At 36.4% G+C, this 15,670-nt stretch overlaps 1 long non-coding RNA gene across 1 annotated transcript; it reads right to left on the reverse strand.

Annotated features, from left to right (window-relative positions):
• Positions 1-10,726: 10,726 nt before the first annotated feature.
• On the reverse strand, positions 10,727-15,294 carry LOC128851406 (uncharacterized). The gene is made up of 3 exons (XR_008448771.1): positions 14,104-15,294; positions 12,357-12,414; positions 10,727-10,802 (listed from the first exon to the last, which is right to left on the reverse strand). It is a non-coding gene; the product is annotated as an uncharacterized LOC128851406 (long non-coding RNA).
• Between the last annotated feature and the right edge of the window lie 376 nt (positions 15,295-15,670).

The raw sequence follows: 15,670 nt of genomic DNA on the forward strand, positions 1-15,670 counted from the left end.
GATTTTCTGTTTCAGCTGGAGAGGAAGGTATCAGATTTCTCATAAGTTTGGTTGGTTCCTTAAGCTTCAAACTCATTGATACGATTTTCAACTTTAGCAGCACAAACAGAATATCATGAGATAATTTGGCAAAAAGGCATCAGTGGTACTACTTTTTTAAGGAATTATGATAAAATTAAATAGTTCCATAGATATTGAGAAGAGTTTTCATTTACCCAACAAGAATGAAAGATATGACTTTCATATATGCTCATATATGAGTATACATAATCCCATTGCTACAGGACTGAAGCATGCAGCCTCAAATGAAATAAGTGGTACACATCAGTTATCAAATCACAAACTGTGTTCCTGAGGGAAAACTTTTGTATGATACAAAATATTGTTGATTAGCTTATTTTTTCTGAGTTTCACAGTCTTTTTTGTTTTGTCAGTCTTTACTAATGTAAGAAGTATATGCAAAATAGATTTGTGGGCTGTATTAGTCTCCCCAGTCTCTAACCATGTCTTCAGGAAAGTTGACAATCCTTTTGAAATCAATATCACTGCTATCAAAAATTTACAAGACTAAGTCCAGCCTTTAATTAGCTCACAGAGATGAAGGAGAGGGAGGAGAAAAGGAATTACAGGTTGTTCATTTAGTGGTTTATTTTATTTTATTTTATTTTATTTTATTTTATTTTATTTTATGTGATTTGATTTGTTTTTTTATTGTCCTGCACATTGGGGACTTACATCCATGTCTTTTGTCACAAGTCATACATCTAAGTCACAAGTATTGCAGGCTCTGTGGAACAGAAAGCAAACATGCCTTCATTCTTAATGAAATTAAAAAGAGTACTTGGAAAACTCACTCTAAATTCATACTTAGCTTTTACAGTAAGTACCAAGGTTTCACAAATGCTGAGCCTGAGTGAAACTAATTGAACTGCAAGTCAAACCCTTGTTTTAGAAACCTAACATGAAACCGAAAAAAACTGGAACACAGCTAAGTTTTAGGAACATACTTTTCACTAAAACTTCCAGAAATTCTCAAAAGAAACACTAGAAATTGAAGTTATAATTGCAGGGAAAGGGTTTTTATAAAAAAAATCAATTGGTATATACTTTTAAAATCATATTTAGAAAGGTTTTAAGCTGGAAAGGGATACAGACAACTTCCAAGAGAATTCGCAAAAGCTCTAGGACTCACACAAGAATTATATACCTGACACTTTTCAAACCCCCACTAAGTGTTTTTCTGTAGTTTTGATGCTTTGCTACTAAGGGACTGATTAAAAACACATGCACACACACACAACCACCTGTGAAACAACCAAAAAAAACCAAAACCCCAAACACTACCACCAACAAAAACTTTTATCTTGGAATATCTGAATTAAAAATATATGATGTCAGATAATTGTGTATTTATAGCTGCCAAAAACATACAGTTGAGCTTTATCTGTCGAATATGTGTATTCATGAGTGATTATGTATGAACCTTAGGAAGGTTCATTCAGTTTTTAAAATGTCCACTTATCATATTGAATGCCTTGCAGTGGTATATTGAATTTAAAGTCAGAAAGGAACTTTTTCAGTTGACAACATTTTTGATGTTTAGCAATATGTGCTATAAACACAAATTGACTTCATTTACCCCCTAAGCTATCTTTAACACTGTTTCTTGAACAGAAAAGTTTAACTGAACAGAAAAGTTTAACTGAACGGATTGCTACTGGTAATATGCTTGGACTGTCTGTATGCATATGATTAGACTGTCTGTATGTACATCTGAGAATGTATTCATTTATTTATATAAAGATTGTGTAACATATCATTAACTGGAAATTCAAAATAAGAGTAGACACACCTGAGAATTTTTTTTCACAGAGTCAGTAAAGTGAATTATTAATGAACCTAATAGCTTGAGTGCTGAAAGCCAGTATTAATGTCAATATTCAGAAATATTAAGAGGCAACTTTGTGGCTGTTCTTTTGTCATCTCCTGTATTACACAGATGTTTACCAAACCATTATCCACTGTGGCTCTTTCTCCCAATACTTTTGCTTCTTCATATAATAATGCGTCTTATTAATAATGCATCTTATTAATGTTGCAACTTTTTTTTCAACAAATATTTTTTCTGTTCAAAATTTCAACAAGGAAAAATGTCAACAGGAAATTAATAATCATGCCTTTTCTGAAGGGGAACAACAAAAAAATTCTGCTGTAAGCTTGTCTTTATTCCACAAGGTGGAGCTCAATCACTATATTAGAGTTCTTTACACCGTGAGAGACGGCTATTGTCCTTCTGACATTCTCTAGCATGAGTAAGCAACAGTCAAGACTGTGATGTGATAGTCCTGTATTTATGGATGACAGAAATATCTGCAGAAAATACTGCTTAGATCCTACCATAGTGAATCCACAACCAGCATGCAAGCTCTAAACTTAAGATTTAAGCATCAAACACTATTTTATAGCAGCAACACAATTTTATTACTATATGACATTTAGATCCATTATTTAGCACTTATTCAAGAGGACTACACAATAATTTGTCATATAGGTTGAGTCATGTGCCAGGTACATGTTTGCATGCTTGACCCAAAAAGGAACTTGAATACTTGTGTAAAACCAAAGTCCTGAATCTGAATTACATCCTCAAAACATGAACCAGCTAGAGTTTTTCTCTGAATATCTTGTTTCATTAAAAGTAAGCATTGCCTGGTAATCCTCTAATAATTCTGTGGCTGAAACGTGGACATGTCTGCAAAGACTGAGGTTGCTCTGTGTGGGCAGTATACAGTCAGTGTGATCTTTCACAGCAATACCTGAGAACCACAGAATTGCAGTTTGGCTTGTAAGGACCTCTGAAACTCATGTGGTCCACTCCCTACACAGAGCATGGACAATATTATGTAGGTCTGATTCTTATTAGCAATGTTTCCAGTTTTCTGAAGGGTGATATGTATAAGTATGTAATCCTGACTGTTCAGTTAAAAATATGGGCTGTGTACTACCATTATTTTAATATAAATTTTAGTGGAAACATAGTCTTTCAGCTACAGAGTAAGCTCTTTGTACACATACTCTGTGAAATACTGAGCACATGTAGAATCTGTGGAAGCAGATTAAATTCAGATGGAAATCTTTCAGCTTTCATTAAAGAACACATGCAAAAAGCCTACTGAGTGATATATGCTGCTTTGGTATATCTTCCAGGAGAGAAAGTTTTTAACCTTTATGATTGTTTCATTTAGAACAACAGTTCAGCTTTCCTAACTTCAGCTTTAATATCTCTCTCCTTCCCTCAGCTTCCTGCACTGTTCCTTGGCTTCTTTGTTAATGATCCATTTGATGCCTTTGACTGCTGGTTCTGACTTCATTTACCTTGATGCTTTACTTCAGCTCTCTGACTTGCCAAAATGTTTATCCTGTTTTATGCTTTTGTTAAGCTTCTCTCTCTTTTTCTATTTGATTTCTCACTTGCTGAGTTTTCCTCATTCCACCTATCAGCTAGTCTCTCTTATCACTGCTCACTGGGCTTCACTGTCTACCCTTGTGACATTGCAAAGCAATACTTTTTAACAGCTCTGATGACTGCCTTTTGATTATATCCTTTTGGATGTTTGTTTTTTTGTTTTTTTTCCTGAGATAGAACCTGTTGGGCAGTTTTTGAATATGCCCAATGAATTAGGCTTTCCAAAATGGTTCCCTTCTCTCAGTCACGGAGTTCAGAAATTCAGTTGTGACACATGAAAGATTTTTTTTTTCAATTTCTCCTTTTCATGTAGATTTTATACGTAGATCATTCTCTTCTCATTACCTTAGTTATCAGATTCTGGAAACAATGGCATTATCAATCCGAATGAGAAGAATATTGCAGAAGAATGTTTATAGTTTCTACCTTTTGTGAATGCCCAAATAATAGTGAAAAGTTTATTAGACCAAAGCAATAAAGTTTCCTTTAGACTCAGGTGACTATCCTATTTGCTGTATTACATAGTGTTTTCCCCTGGCTTTCTCACATCCACAGAGGGATATTTAATTAATACTAGGTGGAATGGCTTTTAAAAGTCAGATGTAGACATCTTCTATAAATAAAATCTCACTGTGTCTTACCACGTGTTACATCATAGAATTCCTAATGAGATAATTAGAACTTTTCCATAGAAAGTGGGAAATCTGGGTACACAATAACTCAAGAGAGAAAGTAAAGAAATAAATAAGGACTCTGACTATAATGGTTTGGGTTGGAAGGGACCTTACAGGTCATCTAGTTCAACTCCATTGAAATGATCAGGGATAACATCAACTAGATCATGCTGCTCAAAGCCCCATCCAACCTGATCTTCAATGTTTCCAGGGATGGAGTATCTAGCCCATCTTTTGGGCAACCTGTTCCAGTGTTTCACTACCCACATATTAAAAACTTTCTTCCTTATAATAATGAGGTAATGGGGTCAAAGGGAGCATCAGAGAATAAAACAAATGGGTTTGAAATGGCTGGTTTGCAATTCTTCACTTTTCATTCATTGTCAAATACAATTTTTCTTTGAACTTGGCTAGATAGTGACCTTTAGTTTAGTCTGAGGAACAGAAACATTCTTGAAGAGAAACATTCTTGACTCTACAGTGTATTTGACAGCCTACCTTAGCTTTGGCAAACAGCCAGACAGAGCAGTGTAAAGCTCCCCTCGTCTTAGACATAGGACTGAACAGTTGCAACCTCAGGTCTTCTCTCTCACAGTCATATTTAGATTTTGTCTACAAAAGTATTGATTATATTCTCAGTATGGTAAAAACAGATGCTGCTGGCCATACGGATGATACTGTATGTTTTAACATATGAATATTTCATTTTTCCTTGTATGTCTCAGCTGCACGTGTGGTGGCTGAAAAGAATTAAGCATAGAGCAATTTATTTTTTTTTTTCTTTCTGGTAGAACCCAGAAAACCATAAAAATTTCATCCCAATCCAATGAAATAAAAAAAAAATCTGATCGCTTCATTTCCTGGTAAATGATAATAGTGCTAGGAATGTCAAACCGGTAATGTCTAGTATTTAAATATTTCCTGAAATTTCAAATTTTTCTATGTCAATGTTAGTTAGCACTTTCAGCAGTGACTTACCTAAAAAAACAATTGAAACAGTGGAAATCCTGATGTTGTCCAATCAAAATTAGGCTATTCATTAACCCTGGCATAAGGACTGCCTCATAGCTGGAGTTGAACCACAGAGCTCAGAATAAATTTTTGTCTGCCTTTTCCAACTTTAATTATTCCATGATTCTATGATTCTGTAAGTTTTCTCTCTAACTCTTTCAGGGAGTCAAACAGCAGAAAAAACAAGATGTCCTCTACTCTGTGTTTATTTCAGCAAGATAACTTTCTCCACTGCAAATTCCTTCTTTTTGGATTGGATGTGTTCACAGTTAGGTAAGGCATGCACACAGAAGTCTTGATATCCAGAATAAATCCAAAAAAAATATCCAGTAAGCCTTACTACCGTAACTGACTTACAGAATTATATTTTCTCTGATTCTAACTGCTAATTTTGCCACAGATAAAACATTTTGAACACATCACAGAATAACAGAATGGTAGCAGTTGGAAAGGATTTCTGGAGATGCAAACCATCTGCTAAATCAGGTTCACGTACAGCAGGTTGCACAGGAATGTGTTCAGGTCGATTTTAAATATGTCCAGAGAAGGAGACTCCACAAACTCCCTGGGTAGCCCGTTCCAATGCTCCATCACCCTCACAGTAAAGAAGATTTTCCTCACATTCAGGTGGAATGTGAGGAACTTGAGGTGTGTTCCAGTTTGTGTTCATTGCCCCTTGTCGTGTTGCTGGGCACTGCTGCTCTATTAACTACTCAATTTTTCACTGACTGAATTATTTGATAATTTCTTGCAATGTTACTTATAAGGTGTATATTTTATTCTTACTAGATATTGATTCTGCTACCTTTTTTTTTCTGTATGATTTCCCTCAGAGTCATTTTTTCCTTACTGTAAGCTCTTTTACTCATCCTTTGTCATCTCTACATCTCAAACTCTTCATTTTTTCTTTTATTTCATTTTCATGCATATTCATTTTAAGGTTCTTTTCCTTTCTCTATCTCCAGTTCATTTGCAGTTTTTATTCCTGAGAGCTGAAAGTCTGCCAAATACTCATTTTCATAACTTACATACATTATTCTATAATCTCTCTATTGCCACATAATTTGAAGTCCCTAGTCCCCTTCTCTTTTTTCTGTATGCTAATTGATTAATTCTGTGGTTAATTGATATTTTAGGGACTCAGATACTTATAAAGCACTTCTCACAAATTTAGGGACAAAATAAGTGTGGGACTGGAAAACTAGTGATGAAGGGCACGTAGCTTTTATTAATTTTATTCTAAGTGTTACTGTAAGGTAAAAGATACAGATAATTTGGGCTGCAAAATAAGGAAATCAGGTGGAGTACTGAAAACACTGACAACAGTCTGAAGGAATTGCAAATACCAGTGAAATCTGGCCTCTTTCAGAACCAGATAGACAATCTTTGATCTGACAGGTATGTTAACTCTTACATCACTTCTTATATTTTTATTATAGAACCTTATTTACTAGTTGCTTGCATGCAATTGTACTTACTTACTTACTGAAGAAATACCAACAGAGTGTTTTATTTCTTTTTGATTTAGTATGAGATGTGCATGTCCATGTTTTTTCTCCTCGAAGTTATTTACGTATATGTATACATACATTTTTTGTATTTGCAAGGCAAATCATTTGCTATGGCACAAATGCAGAAGCTTACTTATATATCACTTAATTAAAAATCCACAGAATTGCAAATTAACGTATTAATCAACTTTCTTGTCAATTTATCTCAAGTAATTTTACAATTACAATGCAAGGCATTAGTAACACTGCTGAAGCCCTGGGAATTTTCCAATTTAACTACTGCCAACATAAGCTAATTTCAATAGCTATTAAAAAAAACCCAAAACATATTTTCATACACTTGTTAATTCATAACAGGATTTGGTGCCATTCTCTTTTTTTAAAAAAACAGATATGTAATTATTTAACTACAGTAATATATTTAAATGTATTCTTAACATTGAGCTGTTGTAAGTTAGACAGTAGAGTCCACAAAGGTAAAGGCATTAATGTCAGAAAACAAAAGATGTTAACATAGTTCATAATAATTGTAATTTCAGAATGGTTCAAATTAGATACTAGAGTGAAAAAACCCACTGTTTTGAAAAAGTGTCTAATATGCAGAAGGTTACTGTAGCTATCTGACAGAAATTTCTTTTCTGCATTCCATTATTTTCTGCAAAGTTAAAATCTTGGAAGCTATTTGGATGCCATTTAATGCCAAAGGAGTATTAAAGAAAAAATCCCAAACAATATAGCTTTTACTTCATAATTATATGAAGAAGTAAAAATTTAAGAAGTCAAGATGATAAGGTTTTACTAGCATTTTTAGCTCAGAAGACAAAAATGCTGCAAAGCAAAGATGGAATAATTATGTCATACAGTGCTGTACTTCCAGTATTTTTCTAGTATTCTTAAAAAACTTCATCTAGCCCTCAGTCTTTTACCTGTTAGTCTCTTTGTATGTATGTACTTTGGAGCAAGAAAACAAAAAGTTTACAGGAACACTTTTCAAGTAAAAAAAGCTCTTTTGAAGACACAACTAGGTTGCATTTAGTGATAACTGGGATACTCTAATTAGGAATGGTTGCATCGAGAAAAGTGTTTCTGAAAAAGGTACTAAATCTTTGGCTTACGCCTTACCTGCTGGCATGGCTGTGACTTTTAGAGAGGTTTTAAAATCCATTCGTATATGATCAATACATAGTTTTTGATCTTATAACAGGAGTGGGTTTTAAGGTGGGTCAAAATGATAGAAGACGTAGAGTAACGAAGACTGTGCCTATGCCTCAAGCCCACACCAAATGCAGCTGAACTATATCTGATGAGCTTATCTGGATGGATAAAGAGGATTCAAAACCAGTTTAATTTTCAAACTTTCACCGGTGTATCAGTTACTAGAAAAGGCTCTTGGGAGGCTGAACATATGGATCAGCTCAGTGACCTGTTATTTTTTATTTCCATAGCTGGATTTCATCCAACCAGTCTGTTGCATAAATCTGCACTTCCGACCTAAGTAATCATCAACTTATGGGAGCATCAGTAACAGGAAGATCAGAATGTGGTAGTCAGTGATGTAAGCAAATGCTGGAAATCACGTAACATTTACAGAATTATAAAGTTTACAGTTCAGCATCGCAGAAAGACTGGAAACTCCTTTTTTGCCTTCCACTGTCTTATTTATCTTCCTGTATAGCTCTTTATTTGACTTCAACATTTCATATGCTGGCTTCAGCCTACTTCAACGACTTTACATCCACTTCCTTGCTATAATTTTAACATCTTTCATTCCTCTGAAGAGTATTAATCATTCAGAGTGAAAATTCAATATTTGTCATCAACCTCCGCTAAGAAATAGATAAACATATTAGAATAAAGCAGGGAACACTAGGTAATTAAATCTCATTTTTAAGTTTAGATGCACTACAAAGAATTTGCTTAGAAATTAGCATTTTATCTAACATATAATCTAATGTTTTAACCTCAGAACAATACTGACACAGGTGTTTATCTTGCAGTATAAAGATGTTTCAGCATAACTCATTTAAATGCTTTTTCCTGTTGGGAGCAGGGAGGGACAACAATAAAAACAAAACGTCTTTCACGTGAAAGAAGCAAATAATTTTTCCCTGGATCTAAAATATATCTCATAGTTATCTGTTTCTCCGTGTAAGCAGCTCAGTTTTTTAAATGAAAGTAGCATTTCCTCCTTTGACAATATTTCTCTCCTTTGATCAGCAGCTTTCAATATTTTAATTTCCGCTGTACCATGTTACCACTATTTCTTCTTGAGCAAATGCTTGATATTTGTGAGAACAAACTGTGGTTTGACAATAATGACCTTGAATTAAGTAAGGAAAGCACTGCTATATCCAAAATCATGCATAACAACAACGTTTTTATCTCCAGGCAATGTCACGCTAGTGGCTGTGTACTCAGCAGGAACTGGAGGTTTATCCAACATATTTGAAATGAAAATTTCACAGATAACAATGTATAAAAGCATTAATTTGAAAACTTGGTAGGAAGCATGCAGAAAAGCAATAACAGAATCATAGTAAATGGCATATTTAACTAAGTGAACAATCTCTGACATTTTTATCTATTTCATGGAGTCAAAGTCTCTGAATTGTTTTCTTCTACCAAAAAGTCTTGTTACTTCTTCTTAGATGGAACCATCCTAAATAACGTTCTTTCCTTCAAAAAACATCTTACCATTGAATTAAATATGCATGAAAATTTTCAGGATTCATTTTCCCTAATATCAGTGACATTTATTATATGAACAAAATGAAATCATAGAATCATAGAATCACCAGGTTGGAAAGTACCCACAGGATCATCGAGTCCAACCATTCCTAACACTCCCTTAAACCATGTCCATAAGCACTTCATCCACCTGTGCCTTAAACACCTCCAGGGAAGGCGACTCGACCACCTCCCTGGGCAGCCTGTTCCAGCACCCGATGACTCTTTCTGTGAAGAATTTTTTTCTGATATCCAGCCTGAACCTCCCCTGATGGAGCTTCAGGCCATTCCCTCTTGTCCTGTCCCCTGTCACCTGGGAGAAGAGGCCAGCTCCCTCCTCTCCACAACCTCCTTTCAGGTAGTTGTAGAGAGCAATAAGGTCTCCCCTCAGCCTCCTCTTCTCCAGGCTGAACAACCCCAGCTCTCTCAGACGCTCCTTGTAAGACTTGTTCTCCAGCCCCTTCAACAGCTTCGTTGCTCTTCTCGGGACATGCTCCAGAGCCTCAACATCCTTTTTGTGGTGAGGGGTCCAGAACTGAACACAGTACTCAAGGTACAGTCTCACCAATGCCGAGTACAGAGGGAGAATACCCTCCCTGGACTTGCTGGTCACACCGTTTCTGATACAAGCCAAGATGCCATTGGCCTTATTGGCCACCTGGGCACACTGCTGACTCATGTTCAGTTGGCTGTCACACAACACCCCCAGGTCCTTGTCCTCCATGCAGCTCTCCAGCCACTCTTCCCCCGGTCTGTAGCATAGCATAGGGTTGTTGGGCCCCAAGTGCATTTGGCCTTGTTAAACCTCATCCCATTGGTCTCGGCCCATTGGTCCAGCCTGTTCAGATCCCTTTGCAGAGCCTCCCCACCCACCAGCAGATCAACGCTTCCACCCAGCTTAGTGTCATCCGCAAACTTGCTAAGGGTGCACTCAATGCCTTCATCCAGGTCATTGATAAAGACATTGAACAGGGCTGGACCCAGTACTGAGCCCTGAGGAACCCCACTTGTGACTGGCCTCCAGCTGGAGTTAACTCCATTGACCACCACTCTCTGGGCCCGGCCATCCAACCAGTTTTCAACCCAGGAGAGTGTGTGCCTGTCCAGGCCAGAGGCTGACAGTTTCTGAAGCAGAATGCTGTGAGAAACTGTGTCAAAGGCTTTACTGAAGTCCAAGAAGAATACATCCACAGCCTTTCCCCCATCCAGTAGTCGAGTCACTTTGTCATAGAAGGCAATCAGGTTAGTTTGGCAAGATCTGCCTTTTGTAAACCCATGTTGACTGGGCCTGATCACCCGGTTCTCTTGCATGTGCTTCATGATAGCACTCAATATTACCTGTTCCATTACTTTCCCCGGCACTGAGGTCAGACTGACAGGCCTGTAGTTCCCCAGATCCTTCCTGTAACCCCTCTTGGAAGGAAATAATGGAAGTTAAATGTCCATGTAACTTATCCACACACCTGAAAAGTATTACCTGTTTTAAGGTAATGTTCACAATATAGAAAGATGTTATTTCAGTTATTCATGAACTGAATAAACTGAAAAAACAAATATATCTGAGGAAACTGTGATCTTCTAATGAATGTTATGGGATCATTCTGAAAGAGTAAAGTTGGTTTAGTGAATCTGGGAATGTTTATTACAAATCCAGTCCAGTAGGAATCACAGAACCATAGAATCATCTAGGTTGGAAAAGACCTTTGAGATCATCAAGTTCAACCGTAAACCTAACATAGATACCTGACAACATTGCCATGCCATGCACTATATGACAGTTGTTTACTTGGAATTTGGCAAGGCACATCCCACAAAAGTCTTTTTTCTACTTTGTTAAAATCAATTTCTGTACCTCAGGAGAGAAAAGTTTCTAAATGTGTTAAAAAAAAAAAAACCACAAAAAATTCAAACCATTTTTATCATTTTCAATAAACACTTGAATTATTATTTTTATATAGTGCTTTTTTAGGGGTATATTCTCTAATATTTTTGTAATGAGAGTTGTTGATATTAGCAGCATTATGAGGTCTACAAGACAAAGAAGAAGCCTGGGTCATGGTTTCTTCCAGCATTGTATTTCCAACTGCAAATATTGAAGACAGATAAATGGATGATTAGTCTGACCCAAAACCACACATCTTTTTGTTCTGATATTCTCCTGCACAGTTGCTGCTTGTATTTATCTTTGATCTCTAGTCTCTACTTATCATTCTTTCCATCTTGTCTAAGACTTTTATATTAGATTATAGTAGAGACTTCCGAAAGGGTTTAATTCCTCTCATCATACTGTCTCAAAAATGCAGCTTTCTAGAATGTGCCAATGTGCTATGATATTTTGTTTTAGAAGCACAGTAATTCTTGCTAGATTGGCAGGAATATATGAATAGTCATTAAAAAAAAAAAAAAAAAAAAAAAAGAAAATCCAGCAATGTATTTGCAAGCTAGCACTACAGGAAAAATGAGGAGCAAACATGTTCTTGTAAATTTAGAAACTGCAGACATAAGGGCAGGATTTATTTTCTTTTTTCCCCTGTACATAAATGCTTTTACTTCTTATGGCATGACTCTTATCCCCACAAAATGTTAGGCTATATTCTCTGTTTATGTGGAAACCACCTTAACAAATGCGCTATTCCAGCAATCAGATTACATTAATTCCTAACAGTGACTCAGATTTGAATATTGCCTTTACAACTTTTAGAGAAAAGCTTCAGATTTGGGAAAATATTTTGAAATTAATTTTACAGATCAGTTATAAAACTGAACAGAATTTATAGGCAAACCTAAAAATTACACATTAAGTCATGGAGTTGTTAAAATAATTTTTAAATAACACAAAGATTGCATTCCTGAATTCTACTGACTCTTGTCTTGAAAGAAGCCCAATCAGGGACACTCAGTTCCACTTCATACATTAATGACCACCTTGAAAAACAGCATTCATTTAATCTAAAATTAGCTAGCTACCTTAGATACTGTAGGAAATCAACCTTCTTAAATAATCAGCTTATTTTTTTTCATTTCTCTGTGGAAGAAAGATTGGAAGACTTACAATAGTTTGCATTTTAATTTATTTCCTTACAAATCAAACCTCAATTAGGAAGTCTTTGCTATAAGGGTTTTCAGCTGGCAATTTGCTTAAGAGTGTGTGTGTGAGAGAGAGAGATACACTGAGAAAGAGAGATATCTTTCTAAATATTCTAAGGCTCCCTAAAGTTGAAGACATTACTCATTTCTATTTTTATATTTGTGATTGTTATGTCCCACCCCCCACCCTGCAAGTGGAAGGGGAATGTGGTTCATTAAAATAGAGTTCTGGGAAGTGAATTAAAGTAGAAGCAATGATATATGGCTGTTTTTAACTAGTTTATTAATTCTAAGGCATTTTGCACATATTCATTTTTCTATTAGTATAAAACAACAATTGACTCGTGATGAAGGCAAAGATATATATGTATATAAACTGTAGAAAGCAATAACATGCCTCTACAGAAATGGAAATGCAAAGAGAGAGAAGAATCAGGGAAAGGAAATGCAGATTAAAAAACAATCAGGGAAAGGAAGCAGAGAATTAGTGAAAAAATACAGTTTAGCTTCCCAGAGATCCTACAATGAAATATAACACTGATATCCTTAAAAAAAAAAAGAAGGAATGTTCATTCAAAATAGGTAGGGCTCCCCTTTTATGCAGTTGATTCTGACTGATCACGCCCATTTACACCCACTGGACTTTCCTTTAGGAGGAGCTCTGTTGCATAAGCTGTCATGAGTTAGTTTCCTGATGGGAACATGTAGCTAGTCTCAAGAGCGTCAAGGCTCCTTAAGCCCCTCCTTAATTGCATTGACTGCTGCTTGACCTCTTCTTGTGGACTTGTGTGTGAAAGCCTGAGAGCTTGTTTTAGTTCTTTTGAGCTAGTTTCAACCACCTGATCTCAAAACATGTCTTGAAAACAGCGTTTAAGACAAAATAAAAGGAATTGTTTGTCTGCAGTTTGAAACATGGTCCATGATAGCGGTAGGTTGACCCCGCTGGCTGCCATGTAGTAGCAAGCTACTCTATCACTCCCCTTCCATCAAAAGAACAGGAGGAGAAAATATGTTGAAAAACTTGTGACTCAAGGTAAGGACAAGGAGATCTCTTACCAGTTGCCATCATGAACAAAACAGACTCCACTTAGGGAAACTAATTTAATTTATTGTCAATTAATTGTAACACAGTAGGAGAGTGAGGAATAAAAAAATATATAAGTATAATAAAGCCTCTTCTGCTACATATAGGAACCTTTCCACAGCCATTCCCTTTTTTTCCCAGGCTCAATTTCCTTCTTGACTCTTCTATTTCTTCCTTAGGAGTTGTGTCAGGGGATAGGGAAAGGGGTTTGCAGTCAATTTGTAACAGTTTGCCCTGTGCTACTTCTTCCTCATGTGGTTTCCCTCCTCCAGCCCACAGGCTGCAGTTCTCCAAGAACTGCTCTGATGTGCAGAAAGAACTCTGCAACTCATGATGAGTTATAAAGCAGGTATGTTTAATATGACCCTTTGGGTGCAAGGGGGTTAGCTCCACCTAGATTGCACACTGATAAACAAAATGGTCACCGATTTATTACACCAAAGCATGCATATTCATTAAGTTTCCTGGAACAGGTGTGTCTATTATAATCAGTTCCTGGAATTTATTTACATAAATTCCCTCCCTTTGGCGCATGCGCCCTACCTTCTGGTGGTCTTGGGCTGGAGGCTTCTGGAGGAAGGCTCACAGTCTTCTTCATGGTGAACTTTTCAAGTCTCCTTCTTGTGCATGCTCTTAGACAGCTTGGGCACATCTTCAAGGTTGCATCTGGTCCTAGCTGGTTCTTCTGCCTCTTATCATTGGGCTAGTCCTTGTATTCTGGCTTAATTAAATATAGTCACATTCTTTCCTATTATTTCTAACTGCAGCCTTGTTATGTAGACATAAATATCCAGGCACAGGCTAGCTAAAAGTTATTATTCAACCTAATACTATATTTTAGTTCTAAAATCACAAAACTATACAGGATATTCAAATATATAATAGGCTAGTAATTTATAACAAATAATCCCATCCTTCCGCTCCAGCATGAGTCCTTTCCAAGAGTACAATCCTTCAGGAACAGCCTGTTCTGGTGTGGGGTCCTCCATGGGCAGCAGCATAGATACCTGCTCCACTGCAGACTTCCATGGGCAGGGAGAACCCTGCATCATCATGGTCTTTTCTCCCTAACATGGCTGCAGAGGAACCTCTGATCTGACACCTGGAGCAACTCCTACCCTTCCATCTTCTCTGACCCTGGTGTCTGTAGGGTTGTTTATATCACAAATTCTCACTTGCATCTCCCAGCTGCTGTTGTGCAGTGCTTTTTACCCTTTCTTATATACATATACATACACATACACATACACATACGCATACACATACACATACACATACACATATACATATACATATACATATACATATACATTCACAGAGGTGCTAATAATGTTGGACTCAGCTTAGGCCACAGTGGGTCCATCCTCAAGACAGCTGGAACCAGCTCTGCCCAACATGAAGGTAGATTTTAGTGTCTTGCTACACCTGTAACCCCCACTGAAACAAAAATCTTGCCACATAAAGCAAAGACGACACCTAAATCAGAATGTGCATTTTTCTTGTGTTTTAACTTTTTTTTCCAATAGATTTATAATACAAAGTAATTTTTTTGCTTTTCCCCATCATATTAACTCTTAATTAGTAAGAAAATGCTAAAAGTATCTTTGTATTATAAAATTTGGCATTTGTATCTGAATAATAAAGAAATAACAATTTGAGGGAAAAGATTAGTTTTAGGTCTAATTTTGAAAAAAGAAACATTTTCAAATAGCATTAAAATAGGAAGTGTGTGAAGTAAATGTTGATCTGAATGTCAAATCAAATTGATCAAATATTCAGGACAAAATAAATATAAACACAGTAACTTCATTTTTCCCATTTTTTAACAACAAATTCTCAGTAATCACAGAAAGGGAAAACCAAGAAAACGAGTCTTCCAAAGCTATATAAATTAAACCAGACTATCCTCAGCAATATAATCTCTCTAGTACACCAAGAAACAATTTGAAAGCTTGCAGTTCTTTAACTGCAGTTTCAAGAAACACTGTGAGGCCATGCCAGAGACCAGGTTGAGCAGCATGACGGTATTGCAAGTCCTTCCAACAAACCTGCTCCATCATGGGCTTCCCACAGGGTCACAGTCTCCTTTGAATATCCCCTTGCTCCAGTG

The sequence above is a fragment of the Cuculus canorus genome, chromosome 2, assembly GCF_017976375.1.
Source record: "Cuculus canorus isolate bCucCan1 chromosome 2, bCucCan1.pri, whole genome shotgun sequence".
NCBI classification, from domain to species: domain Eukaryota; kingdom Metazoa; phylum Chordata; class Aves; order Cuculiformes; family Cuculidae; genus Cuculus; species Cuculus canorus.